The sequence below is a fragment of the Panthera tigris genome, chromosome B3, assembly GCF_018350195.1.
Source record: "Panthera tigris isolate Pti1 chromosome B3, P.tigris_Pti1_mat1.1, whole genome shotgun sequence".
NCBI lineage: Eukaryota > Metazoa > Chordata > Mammalia > Carnivora > Felidae > Panthera > Panthera tigris.
In genome coordinates, this window is record NC_056665.1 from 43,345,213 (window position 1) to 43,359,691 (window position 14,479).

Genomic DNA, 14,479 nt, shown 5'->3' on the forward strand with positions numbered 1-14,479 from the left:
CAGCACTACCCAGCTCCAGAACTCTGTCCTCACTGTAAACTGAAACTCTGTACTAAACAATAACTCCCCATTTCCTTATTAATTTTGTGAGCTCTTTATGTACTCATGTGATTCATGATTTGTCATTTAAATCCTGACAGTAATCCCGTGAAGTAGGCAATTGCTTTTCTGACTCACTGTAGTCAGACTTTTACCCTCAGCACTCAACTGAAACTGCTCTTGCCATGGTTATCAATGACCTACATATTGCTAAATCCAATCATCCATTGCAGTTTTCATCTTACTTGCCCTGTCAGCAGTATTTGATAAAATTGATCACTTCTTCTAGTAAAACTTTTTTCATTTGAATTCCAAGATGCCTCATTCTGACAGACTCCATCTCAGTCTCCTTTGTCATCTCTTCTGCAAGTTTTCTAAACTTTGGAAAGCCCTAAGTCTCAGTACTTGCATTACTTTTCTTCTTTGTTTATGTTCACTCCTTTGGTGATCTCTTCCAGTCTGATGGCTTTAAAAGTATCTGTATGCTAATAACTACCAAATTCATAACTGTAGCCCAGCTCTCTACCCTGAACTCCACACTTGTATATTTAACTGCCTCCTCAATGTTTGCTCATAAATATGTAATAAATATATCAAACCTAACTTTAAAATTGATTTCTTGGATTACATCTTCTAATAATAGTAAAACAACTTGGTTGGACTGTCCCTCCTACTAATGGCAGTTTTAAAATTTGGAAAAATCTTTTAAAACACATTGAAAACAAATGTAGAAGGAAACTCTAGAGGGTTAGCCCTTAAATATAGGAATTATCCATGGTAATATTTGCATTTTTGTGGCCATTTGCCTGAAGGCACTCACTGAACAACATGAGATGAACTAGAAAAAGTCACAGACTTACTGGATTGCTGTGTCAGAGGGCAGAGACTTGGGCTGGCAGAGTGACTTGAAAATTAAAAAGGGGGAGAAATACCAGAGATGAGAAAGCTGCGGAGGGATCAGGCTCCAAAATTCTGAATATAACTCTTCAAGCTATTGAGTAATCATTGAATTGTGCACATTCTGAGGATATTCCAGGGGTCATCCAGAAATGGCATATAGAAAGTTGAAAGAACGGAAAGGGAATCTCAGCTGCTTCCCACGGCAGGAAAGAGTTTTGGGTTTAGTCAGTACTCTTCATAGTAAGATAATGGAATCCAAAGCCTCTGTAACATATCACATGATTTCTAACATTCAGCAAAAAATTACTAGACAGATAAAGAGGGAAATGAGATCCAACTCAAGGGGGGGAAAAAAAAGCAATCAGTAGAAATGACCTAAAGATTTTTCAGATGTTGGAATTATCAGATAATAACTTAAAAGCTGCTTTGTGTACATTATAAGGAATTAAAAGAGGCTATAATCCATAATGAATAAACATGAGAAATCTGGGAGAGTAATGAAAATGATTGAAAAGAATACAATAATTGAAATAAAAATTGTATAAGATGGGTTTACATGCATATTTCAGGTGGCAGAAAAAGAGTCTACTCAATAGAAATTAGAAACAGACTGTTTCTACTAGATGATGAAGCAATAGAAATTAACCAATTTAAAACATGGAGGGGAGAGCCTGGGTAGCTCATTTGGTTGAGTGACCAACTCATGACTGCAACTGAGGTTATGATCTCAGTGTTGTAGGATCGAGCTGCCCATCATGCTCCATGCCTAGCATGGAGCCTGCTTAGAATTCTCTCTCTCCCTCTTCTCCTCCCCCACTCATGCTCTCTCTGTCTCTCTCTAAAATAAAAAGAGTAATCTCCCTCTCCTATCCCCCATCCATAATCCCAAAGGGAACCAGTTCCTATCACTGAACTTGCTTGCACCACGCAAACACCCAACGCTGTGCTTCTGTGGATCCATCCCTCTGACGGGTCTGCCTCCCTCCTGGTGCTGCAGGACCCCTCCTGCAGGGGACCACCGGCAGCAAAGCGAGCTAAACCTTCCCCTCCCGCCCCTGTGCACCTTGAAGATCGACCCCAGCTAATACGTCAGATCCCATCAAAGCATCAACACAAGCCTGGCGGTGTGCAAGTAACCTGGACAGGAGCCACACCACTACACCGTGAGTCCTGCCCCTAGGAGAGGGGAAGATAAAGTACACACCAGTCTGACTGTGGCCTCAGCAGTGGGCTGGGGACAGACATTGGGTCTGACTGCGGCCCCACCCACCAACACAAGTTAATTCCAGACAGCGCGGGGAAAGTGCCCAGCAGTTCGTGCCACCCCAGGGACTACCCAAAATGACGAAACGGAAGAACTCTCCTCAAAAGAAACTCCAGGAAGTAGCGACAGTTAAAGAATTGATCAAAAACGATTTAAGCAATATAACGGAACAAGAATTTAGAATAATAGTCAAAAAATTAATCGCTGGGCTTGAAAAAAGTATAGAGGACAGCAGAGAATCTATTGCTATAGAGATCAAGGGACTAAGAAATAGTCACGAGGAGCTAAAAAATGCTACAAATGAGGTACAAAATAAAATGGAGGCGACCACAGTTCAGATTGAAGAGGCAGAGGAGAGAATAGGTGAATTAGAAGATAAAATTATGGAAAAAGAGGAAGCTGAGAAAAAGATAAAAAAATCCAGGAGTATGAGGGGAGAATTAGAGAACTAAGTGATGCAATCAAATGGAACAATATCCGTATAATAGGAATTCCAGAAGAGGAAGAGAGAGAGAAAGGGGCTGAAGGTGTACTTGAACAAATCATAGGTGAGAACTTCCCTTATCTGGGGAAGGAAAAAGGCATTGAAATCCAAGAGGTACAGAGAACTCCCTTCAGATGTAACTTGAATCTATCTTCTTCACGACATTACATAGTGAAACTGGCAAAATACAAGAATAAAGAGAAAATTCTGAAAGAAGCTAGGGATAAACACACTCTAACTTATAAAGGGAGACCCATAAGACTAGTGGCAGACCTATCTACTGAAACCTGAGAAAGTCGGATAGAAGGAACATACTTAAACATCATAAAAGCCATTTATGAAAAGCTAACAGCTAATATCATCCTCAATGGGGAAACACTGAGAGCTTTCCTCCAGAGATCAGGAACACGACAGGGATGTCCACTCTCCCCACTGTTGTTTACCATAGTGTTGGAAGTTCTAGCATCAGCAATCAGACAACAAAAGGAAATCAAAGGCATCAAAATTGGCAAAAATGAAGTCAACCTTTCACTTTTTGCAGATGACATGATATTATACATGGAAAACCCAATAGACTCCACCAAAAGTCTGCTAGAACTGATACATGAATTCAGCAAAGTCACAGGATACAAAATCAATGTACAGAAATCAGTTGCATTCTTATACACTAACAATGAAGCAACAGAAAGACAAATAAAGAAACTTACCCTGCTCACAATTGCACCAAGAATCTTAAGATACCTAGGAATAAACCTAACCAAAGATGTAAAAGATCTGTATGATGAAAACTATAGAAAGCTTATGAAGGACATTGAAGAAGATATAAAGAAATAGAAAAACATTCCATACTCATGGATTGGAAGAATAAATATTGTTAAAATGTCAATACTACCCAAAGATATCTACACATTCACTGCAATCCCAATCAAAATTGTACCAACGTTCCTCTCGAAGCTAGAACAAGCAATCCTAAAATTTGTATGGAACCACAAAAGACCCCAAATAGCCAAAGTAACTTTGAAGAAGACCAAAGCAGGGGGCATCACAGTCCCAGAATTTAGCCTCTACTGCAAAGCTGTAATCATCAAGACAGCATGTTATTGGCACAAAAACAGACACATAGACCAATGGAATAGAATAGACACCCCAGAATTAGACCCACAAAAGCATGGCCAACTAATCTTTGACAAAGCAGGAAAGAATATCCTATGGAAAAAAGACAGTCTCTTTAACGAATGGTGCTGGGAGAGCTGGACAGCAACATGCAGAAGGATGAAACTAGACCACTTTCTTACACCATTCACAAAAATAAACTCAAAATGGATAAAGGACCTGAATGTGAGACAGGAAACCATCAAAACCCTAGAGGAGAAAGCAGGAAAAGACCTCTCTGACCTCAGCCGCAGCAATTTCTTACTTGACACATCCCCAAAGGCAAGGGAATTAAAAGCAAAAATGAACTATTGGGACCTCATGAAGATAAAAATCTTCTGCACTGCAAAGGAAACAATCAACAAAACTAAAAGGCAACCAACAGAATGGGAAAAGATATTTGCAAATGACATATCAGACAAAGGGCTAGTATCCAAAATCTATAAAGAATTCACTAAACTCCACACCCAAAAAACAAATAATCCAGTGAAGAAATGGGCAGAAGACATGAATAGACACTTCTCTAAAGAAGACATCCAGATGGCCAACAGGCACATGAAAAGATGCTCAACGTCGCTCCTCATCAGGAAAATACAAATCAAAACCACACTCAGATACCACCTCACGCCAGTCAGAGTAGCTCAGATGAACAAATCAGGAGGCTATAGATGCTGGCGAGGATGTGGAGAAACAGGAACCCTCTTGCACTGTTGGTGGGAATGCAAACTGGTGCAGCCACTCTTGAAAATCGTGTGGAGGTTCCTGAAAAAATTAGAAGTAGATCTACCCTATGACCCAGCAATAGCACTGCTAGGAATTTACCCAAGGGATACAGGAGTACTGATGCATAGGGGCACTTGTACCCCAATGTTTATAGCAGCACTTTCAACAATAGCCAAATTATGGAAAGAGCCTAAATGTCCATCAACTGATGAATGGATAAAGAAGTTGTGGTTTATATACACAATGGAATAGTACTTGGCAACAAGGAAGAATGAAATATGGCCTTTTGTAGCACCATGGATGGAACTGGAGAGTGTTATGCTAAGTGGAATAAGTCATACAGAGAAAGACAGATAGCATATGTTTTCACTCCTATGTGGATCCTGAGAAACTTAACAGAAGACCATGGGGGAGAGGAAGGAAAAAAAAAGGTTAGAGAGGGAGGGAGCCAAAACATAAGAGACTTTTAAAAACTGAGAACAAAAAAAAAAAAAAAAAAAGAACAAAAAAAAATAAATAAATAAATAAATAATAAAAACTGAGAACAAACTGAGGGTTGATGGGGCGTGGGAGGGAGAGGAGGGTGAGTGAGGGGTATTGAGGAGGGCACCTGTTGGGATGAGCACTGGGTGTTGTATGGAAACCAATTTCACAATAAATTTCATATTAAATAAAATAAAATATCAGAAAATATAAGAAAAAAATAAAAAATAAAAATAAACTAAAAAGAGTAATAAAAAAAGTTTCTCTCTCTCCCTGTGGCCTTCTCCCCCACTCACACTTTTTCTAAAATAAATTTTTTAAATGGAGAAAAATTACTTAAAATTAGGCTCATCAACCTATGAGAATATATTAAGCACTATACATGCAACTGAGGTCCCAAAAGGAAATGAGAGTGGTGCAGAAAAAGAAATTTTTTTAAAGAAATAATGGCAGAACATTTCCCAAATTTGGTGGAAGAATCCTAAACTTTCAGATCCAATAAGCTTAGTAAATCTCAGGATAAACACTACACCTAAACACATTATAGTAAAACTGCTGAAAGCCAAAGAAAAATCTTGAAAGCAAAGAGAATAAAACAATATATTACAAATAGGGTAAAGACATTACAAATGACAACTGAACTTTAATAAAAATAAGGCAAAGCAGTTGAAAATGGGATAATATCTTCAAGAAAAAGGCTATCAACTCAAATTTTTATATTCAGCAAAACTATTCTCTGTACTGAACACGAAATAAACACATTTTTAGAAAAATGAAAACTGAATTTGTTGCCAGCAGATTTGCACTGTAGAAATGCTAATGAAAATTCTCCTAAATGGAGAGAAATGATAGCAGGTGGAAAGTTGTATATTTAGGAAGGAAGGAAGAATATCACAAATGGTAAATATGGAAATAAATACATAAATATAGATATGGAGTATTATTTACATATATATGATTTTCATTTTTTAAGAGATATAGGATTATTTAAAAGAAGCAGCTATTTAAAACTAAAATTATAGCACCATATCCTGGAGTTTACAATGAACTTGGATGTTTTATATATTATACTAATAGCACAAAGGGCAGAGGGAAAAATAAAACTACAATATTGCAAGATTTCTATATTTCCTGTGAGGTAGTAGTACATTATAAACTCCAAGACTGTAATCAATTAAAGATACATATTTTATGCCCTGAAGTAAGCACTAAAAATAATGCAAAAAGGTATAGCTGAAATTTTAATTTTACATATTTAGTAATAAATTTACATATTTAATACATATTCTATTAATCCAAAAAAAGTCAGGGAAGGAGAAGAAACAAAATTAGAACAAATGGAAAATAAATGAGAAAAATGGTAGACCTAAATCCAACCATATTGATAATTAAATTACATATAAATTGCTATAACACTACAATTAAGCAGACGTTGTTATATTGTTTTTGTTTTTTGTTTTTTGTTTTTGTTTTTTTTTTAATTTTTTTTTTTAATGTTTTATTTCTGAGTCAGAGAGAGACAGCGCCTGAGTAGGGGAGGGGCAGAGAGAGAGGGAGACACAGAATCAGAAGCAGGCTCCAGGCTCCGAGCTGTCAGCACCAAGCCTGACGTGGGGCTCGAACTCACAAACCGTGAGATCATGACCTGAGCTGAAGTCGGTCACTCAACCAATGGAGCCACCCAGGCGCCCCTGTTTTTTGTTTTTTAAAGAAGGACCCAGTTGTGTTTTGCTGCAAATGGTACACTTTAGGTACAAAGACATATATGATTTGAAAGGAAAAAGAAGAAAGAAGACATAACTTAAAGTAAAATACATTTCAAGATAAGGGGCATTATCATTGATGAAGAGGGATATTTTGCAATAATATAATGATTAACTTATTGAGAAGACATAACAATTATAAATACATACTGTAGTGACAGGGCTTCAAAATATATGAAACACAAACTGACAAAAGTAAAAGGACATATAGATTAATGCACAATCATAATCATAATTGGAGATTTTGAACAATTCTTTCTCAGAATTGAAAGAACAAGGGAAAAAAACCAGCTTTTAGCATGTACATGATCTTTACGACAATATCAACCACCTTGACATCATTGACATTTATGTAGTGCTACATTCAACAACTACAGAATATATTGTTCTTTTCAAAGTACCCTGAAAATACATCAAAATGGACCAAATGTTAAGACGTAAATAGTACTTGAAAAGATTTACGAAGCATGTCATGTGATCCCAGAGGAATTAAATTAGAAATCAATAATATATTGTGAAAAGCCCCAAACATTTGCAAATTAAACAGTGCGGTTTTAAATATTGCATAGATCAAAGAAGAAAATAAAAATGAAAATTAAAAAATATTTTGAGGGGTGCCTGGGTGGCTCAGTCGGTTGGGCGGCTGACTTCATTCAGCTCCGGTCATGATCTCGCGGTCCGTGAGGGCTGTGAGTTCGAGCCCCGCGTCGGGCTCTGTGCTGACAGCTCAGAGCCTGGAGCCTGTTTCAGATTCTGTGTCTCCCTCTCTCTGACCCTCCCCTGTTCATGCTCTGTCTGTCTCTGTCTCAAAAATAAATAAATGTTAAAAAAATTTTTCAAAAAAATATTTTGAACTAAATAATCATAAAAATATAACATGCAAAATTTATGAAATGCAATTAAAACTGATTAGAGGGCAATCTATAGCTTTAAATGCTTACATGTTTTTAAAGGGTTTAAAATCAGTGATCTGAGTTTACACATTTATAAGCTAGAAAAATAAAAGCAAATTGAACCCAGTATAGTAGAATGAAGGAAATAATGAAGAGCAGAAATTAATGAATTGATGCACAGAGAAAAGATTTAAAGTCAGTTGTATTTCTACATACTAGCTACAAATTAGTATTATTCATTTAGAGTATCTTTAAAAAATAACTTACTTAGGAATCATATCCTTTTTTTTTTCATGTTTATTTTTGAGAGGTGGGGGGAGAAAGAGACACAGAGAAGAGGTGACAGAGGATCCTAAGCAGGGCTCTGCACTGACAGCAGTGAGCCTGATGTGGGGCTTAAGCTCACAAACCACAAGATCATGACCTGAGCCAAAGTCGGACGCTCAACTGACTGAGCCACCCGGGAGCCCCTAGGAATAAGTTTCTTTGTGCATGACTGATAACCTGAAGACTACAGAATAGTAGTCTGTCTCACTGCAGAGATAAATTATTAAAGACCAAAATTAGTAGAGAGATAGATATACTATGTTTGTGAATCAGAAGACTCAATATTGTAAAAATGCCCATTCTCCCCTCTCCAAATTGATCTACACAGATATAATATGTCTTATAATCTTAAAATTTATATGACAATGCAAAGAACTAGATTAGCCAAAGGAAAGGAAGAATAAAGTTTAAAGTTTAAAAACTGTACTCCCTGACCTCAAGACATTTTATAAAGCTACAGTAATCAAGACAATGTGATGTTAGGCAGATACGTGACAATGTAGATAGGCAGATAGGCATATAAGAAAAAAAGAGAACCTTAAACATTATCTCATATCAAACACAAAGATCCATTTGAGAAAGACTATTGACCAGAATAGAAAAGCTAAAATCTACGAAGCCTTGGAAGAAATTACGGGAGAATATATTTGTTACTTAGGATTAGTCAAAGATTTCTTAGAAAAGATAAGAAAGGAAGTTGGCCTAAAGCAAATAACAAAAAGATAAATGAGACTTCATCAGAACTTTAAACATTTGATAATCATCAACTAATATTAAGGAAATTAGTAAGTAAGCAAGAGATTGAGAAAATACTTGTAAAAATATATCTGATACAAAGGACTCTACAACCAAAAGGTAAATAAACTAATCCAAATATGCAAAAGACTTGATTAGACAATACACTAAAGTAAGAATAGGAATGGTCATGCACACAAAAAAGTGGCTAACATCATTCATTATTCATTAAGAAAACACACATCCACATGAGCTATGCATTGCAGACCATTCACATGGTAAAGGTTAAAAACACTGTCACTCTTATTGATAGGAATGTAAAATGGTATAAACACTTTTTTAAAAAGGTCTGATAATTTCTTATAAAAGTAAACCTATGTGACTCCTGACCCAGCAATTCTACTCATAGTACTTACCTAAGAAATAAAAGCATATATTCACAGAGACTCATAGACGAATGTTGATATCATCTTCATTTATAATCGATCCAAACTAGAAACATCTCAGTTTTTCATAGTCAGAATAATATACAAAGTGTTATATATTTATACAGTGAAGCACTACAGAGCAATAAGATGTTTAGTCATATCGTGGACTATTTAGCAATAAGATGGAACAAATTAATGTTTGATGTAATAGCATGGATGATTCTTAAGAGCATTATGCTGAATCACAGAAGCCTTGTGCAATAATACATACTGTTTGAATCTCACAGATACCAAGATGAGCAAATGAAGCCAGAGCAAAAGAGAGAGGGAGGGATGGAGGGAGGGAGGGAGAGCAAGAGAGAGATATGATTACATTCATATAGGCAAAATAAATCCTGAAAAAAAAATTCAGAGAAGTGGTTGCCTCTGGTAACTGAGAAGGGACAAGGGGGACTTTCGTGGTTCGTGGACATGTTTCATGTCTTGACAGGAATGTGGTTTAATGGGGTATTTTTTTGTTACAGCTCATCAAATTGTGTAGTTCAGATTTGTGCATTTGAATGTATGTAAATTTGAGATTAAGAAAAAACTATAAACTAATAATTGAAATCAAATTAGTAGGTTGCCTTTTCACTGCCTTTTGTGTATTGCAGGCTCGCATAAATAAGCAGATAAGGAAAGTATAAAGAAAGGTTTATCACTGTTGGGGAAGAGAGTCACAATCAAGGGAAGGAAAGGCAAGAATGTACCCTGTGCTTCTGGATTGGAATTGGAGATATCAATATGAACTAATGGATATTAATGTAGGTACATAGATGAGTAGATGGATAGATGAAGTAAAGAGAGAAATGGAAAGATTTTATATCTAACATATGTAAAATACTTGAGATATATATACATGTATACACATGTACACATTGGTATTTATGTATATACCATGTATATACCACATATATATATATACATGTATATATACATACATGTGTACACATGCAATATTTGTATATCATATATAAATGCACATCTATATGTCATAGATTTTTGACACATATTATCTAGCTTTGTTTGCTGAGGGGGGCAAAAGCAATGATACACCAGTAGGAATAAAGATTCCTAGTGTCCAGATCTTTATTTATGCCTGGACTATACTCACATGGCTTATTCTCTTATGCCCTTCAAGTATTTTCTTGAATGTATTCTCAGTGATGCCTAATCTGATCTATCCTATTTAAAATTTCAACCCTTCACCCAATCTGTACCTCATCAGCCATCTTTGCTTTTTGTCCTCCATGCCATCACTTGCTATCATGCTATATAATTAATTATTTTATATATTTTCTCTCATCCTGCTAAAGAGTGAACCTGGAGGGCAAGGATTTTTGATTCACTGATGATTTTTCAGCACTTAGAACAGCATCTGGAACATAATAGGCACTTAGTATTTGTTAAATAAATGAATGACTGGCATTGTTATGATAAGGAAACTGGGGTTTGAATTCATGGCTAGTGAGTAACAGAGGTGGGATGTGTACCCATCTCATTTACTACAGAATTCATTTCACAGAATGCCTTTATAGTGTGAAAGATCTGTAATGTGAAACCAAATCTGACTCTATAATCTAAGCACTACACCCTTCATGGCACTGAATATAAATTTTGATTGCTTCCTAGCTGGGCCCAGGCTAAGGCTAAGCCAGCTCAGCAACTATATTCAAAGTCCTTTTGTCCTGAATGCCCATTTGCATCAATGAAGATAGACTGGGCCTTTTAAGTAGATAATGGTGACTCCTGCCAAACGAGCCCACCCTGGGGACAATGCTTTACTCATCCACATAATTTACTGGGGCTTCAGCTCACATATATCCTCTCTCTTTATCCTCACTCTCACCAAGAGCCTTGTAAGAGCATGCAGATGAACCTCAAGAAATTTGTCTACGTTGGGAGAAAAAGGGTGTGAACAGAAGAAAGATGTCACATTTAGCGAGAGGTATCTGTCAGGAAGAAACAAAAATTAACATCAGAAGAAACAGCTACCTGTTTGGTGACTGATGGCATTTTTTAAAGAAAAACAATATTTCTTTAAAATTAGATGCTAAACAGGTAATTGTGCAGGAGAAAGAAAAGGCTAGAATTCCCTTTAGTAGAACCACAAAGCTAAAATCAACAATAAGCAGCTAAACCAACAAATGAGGGAAAGGTATGTCTGGAAATTTTGGTTTAAAGCAGTTTGGGGGTTTGGAAGAGGAAAAAGAATATGACAATTTAAGCATCACTCAAGTCTGTCCAAGTGTGAATACAGATCTAAAGGTCCAGTTACTTTAGGTTCCCCAGTCCATTAGGTTCTGAAGACTCTGCTAATTACATGATCTATCCCTTTGACCACAGGAAAAGACATACTATTCTTGCCTGGATAACCTTAATGCCCAGAACCCTTGGCCATGGTGACTGGCTAAGGAATGATCTCATGCCCATATGCGCAGGATTTTTCTCCAGATTTCATGGATAGACTAAGTGAGATAAGACCTCACTTTCTCCTGGCTACCTAAGCTGGAATGGTAGAAACTTGAACTTGTTTAGTGTCCATGCCTTCCTCCTCTTGCCAAAAGAGAAAACCTGTGGAGCAAAACAAATGAAGCCCAAACCCAGAACAAACAAGACAGAGAAAGAGAAGGATGGGAGCACTGTCTGAATTCCTGGTAGTCTTTATAACTAAGCCTAATCCTAGACTTTCCAGTGTTTTGAGTTGTTTCTAGGTACTTGAAGCAAAGAGAGTCCTGACCAACAAACCTACCATTCAAAACTCTCTCTCTCTCTCTCTTTCTCTCTCTCAGTTAAATTTTTCTTGACACCATACTAAGCACTGAAAAGAAGGAAAACCTGCCATGAACCCAGTCCTCTGGGAGGTGAAAATATAAAACATGCAGTATTAGCTGTTGTGATTCTAATAGTCCCCTCACCGTGCTTTGGTAAAAATCAGGTGGGCCCAGGGGGGTGGCTCACTGGATCTTAGCAGCACAGATGGGTTAGACAAAGCAGGATATTTTGATGAGACCAAGTTCAGGGGAACCTGTGTAACTATAGGACTGACTGAGGAGAGCACTCAGGAGACCATATAAGAGCTAGATTTGGGCCAGTCTCAAAATTAGAGGAGATCCAATACAGGAGTGAGGCAAAGGGACAGAGCATAAATAGTGGATGAATCTGTGAGTCAGAAGAGATGGGAGAATTATAGTTCCAGGGGATTGATCCATGGGCGGAAGGGATAGTGTCAGCTAGTAGCTAGAGGTGTGAGGTGTGGTGCCAAGGTCCAGTTGGCCAGAATTCAGCAGAGTTCCAGTCTAATAGTCTGTAGTTCTTTGGAGATCTGGTTTGCTTTTCTGTGTGGACAAGACATTTACCAGCCAACTGGTCAATGTCATTGTGAGAACCCAGAGCTTAGAATTTACAGTGGGCTCTGGGTCTTTACCCAGAACAGCCTGGAGAGGATGAACATGATGATGAGTATAAGCTACAATACTAGGAAGGGTCATGGGACAAGCCAATAATCAAAATTCAGCATTCATATGCAAAGGCTTGTGGAGAATCCAGAACTGGGAATGAGAGACCAAAGTGGTCCAAGACTGAAGAATCAAAGGAACAGAGTATGAGGCAAGAGAAAGGATGTGAACCAAGTGAATGCTTTTGAACAAATTTCCCAGAGGAGACTGCTGTTCACCCAGCATGTTTTTATTAACGGACTGCTAGGTAGGTTGTGGGTAGTCATCCTGATTTAAAGATGGATGTAGGAGCTGGTGGACATCAAGGAATAAGGGAATTGAAGGTAGAGGCCAATGATGCAGAATGAGCAAACTGTAAGGCTCTCAGGCTACAGATCAGTAGGTATGCAAGTTGCCTGGTTTCCTTCCTGTATAGTATTGGGGTGGGTGGTGACACTCTTTACTGGACTTAAGGTCAGGGTCCCAGCAATGGCAGAATCCTGTTCTGCCATCCACCCCATTCACTCCAATAGAAGAGTATAGTATAATCTATATGAGCAGACTACTTGGGTTCAAATGCAAGGTTTACTATTAACTACTTCTATGACTTTAAACAGGTTATATAATACCATATTACTTATTTTCCTCATCTATAAAAAAGAGAATGTTTTGGTACTACCATAGAAGATTATTATAATAATAACAACATTAATACACATTAAGCACTTAGAACTGTTCCTAGCAAGTATTAAGGAATCAATGTTAGCAATTAATACTACCTCTCAAGAGGAAAATACAAGGGAACAGTAAGCAAAAGGGCGGCAAATGACCACTTTGCTGTTAGCTTGCAAGAGTGCCTAAGAAGCCCAGTGCAGAGCACTCGAGAGCACATGACATGGGTTTAAAGTCAAGGGATTTTCACCATTCTCTAAAGTTTAAATCCAAATCTTGGGTCTTCACAGTGTCTGACCTGGCTTATTATTAGAAACTAAAGGAATGGGGCACCTGGGTGGCTCAGTAAGTTGAGCATCTGACTCTTGATTTCAACTCAGGCCACGATCTGACAGGTTGTGGGATTGAGCCCTGCATCGGGCTCTACGCTAACAGTGCAGAGCCTGCTTGGGATTCTCTCTCTCCCTCTATCTCTTTCCCCACCCCAAGAAATAAATAAATAAACATTTTAAAAAAAGAAAGTAAAGAAATGACCTTCGTGTTTGGAAATGTGTGAGAAAAGAAGAGCAAAGCCTGCGTCTACTTATTCTCCAGCTGCAGTGAAGAGAGGACAGCAAAATGGAGAGTGAGTCTGGGGTTCTAATACTGAGTGACAATGCCTTCAGTTAATGCAACCCAACAAGTATCCCAGGCTACTACACCGTCACATTAGCAGCATATTTCCCTATGTAGGCATGGGTAGTAGAAAGTAGGAGTGGGGTGAAAGCAGGCAGTGGAATCAGGTCTCTGTCAAGAGAATAGAAGGAGGTACATCTACTCTGGATGAATATCCAGCCAGTTGTAATAAAGCTACTTCCAGAATCCACAGGCGGGTGGGTCTGAGCTTATTTCAAAAAATCCAGTCTTTCATTTTTAGGATTAACTCAGGAGCTAGCTCAGATAAGAAGCAACTCATCATAGGCAGGGCTGACTAGGCAATGTGGCAATTGACTGAACCTTTACCCTTGACTGTATGTGTATTTTTTTTTATTTTTTTAATGTTTATTTATTTTTGAGAGATAGAGTGTGTATGTGAGCAGAGGAGGGGCAGAGAGAGAGAGAGAGAGCGAGCCACGGAATCTGAAGCAGGCTCCAGGCTTT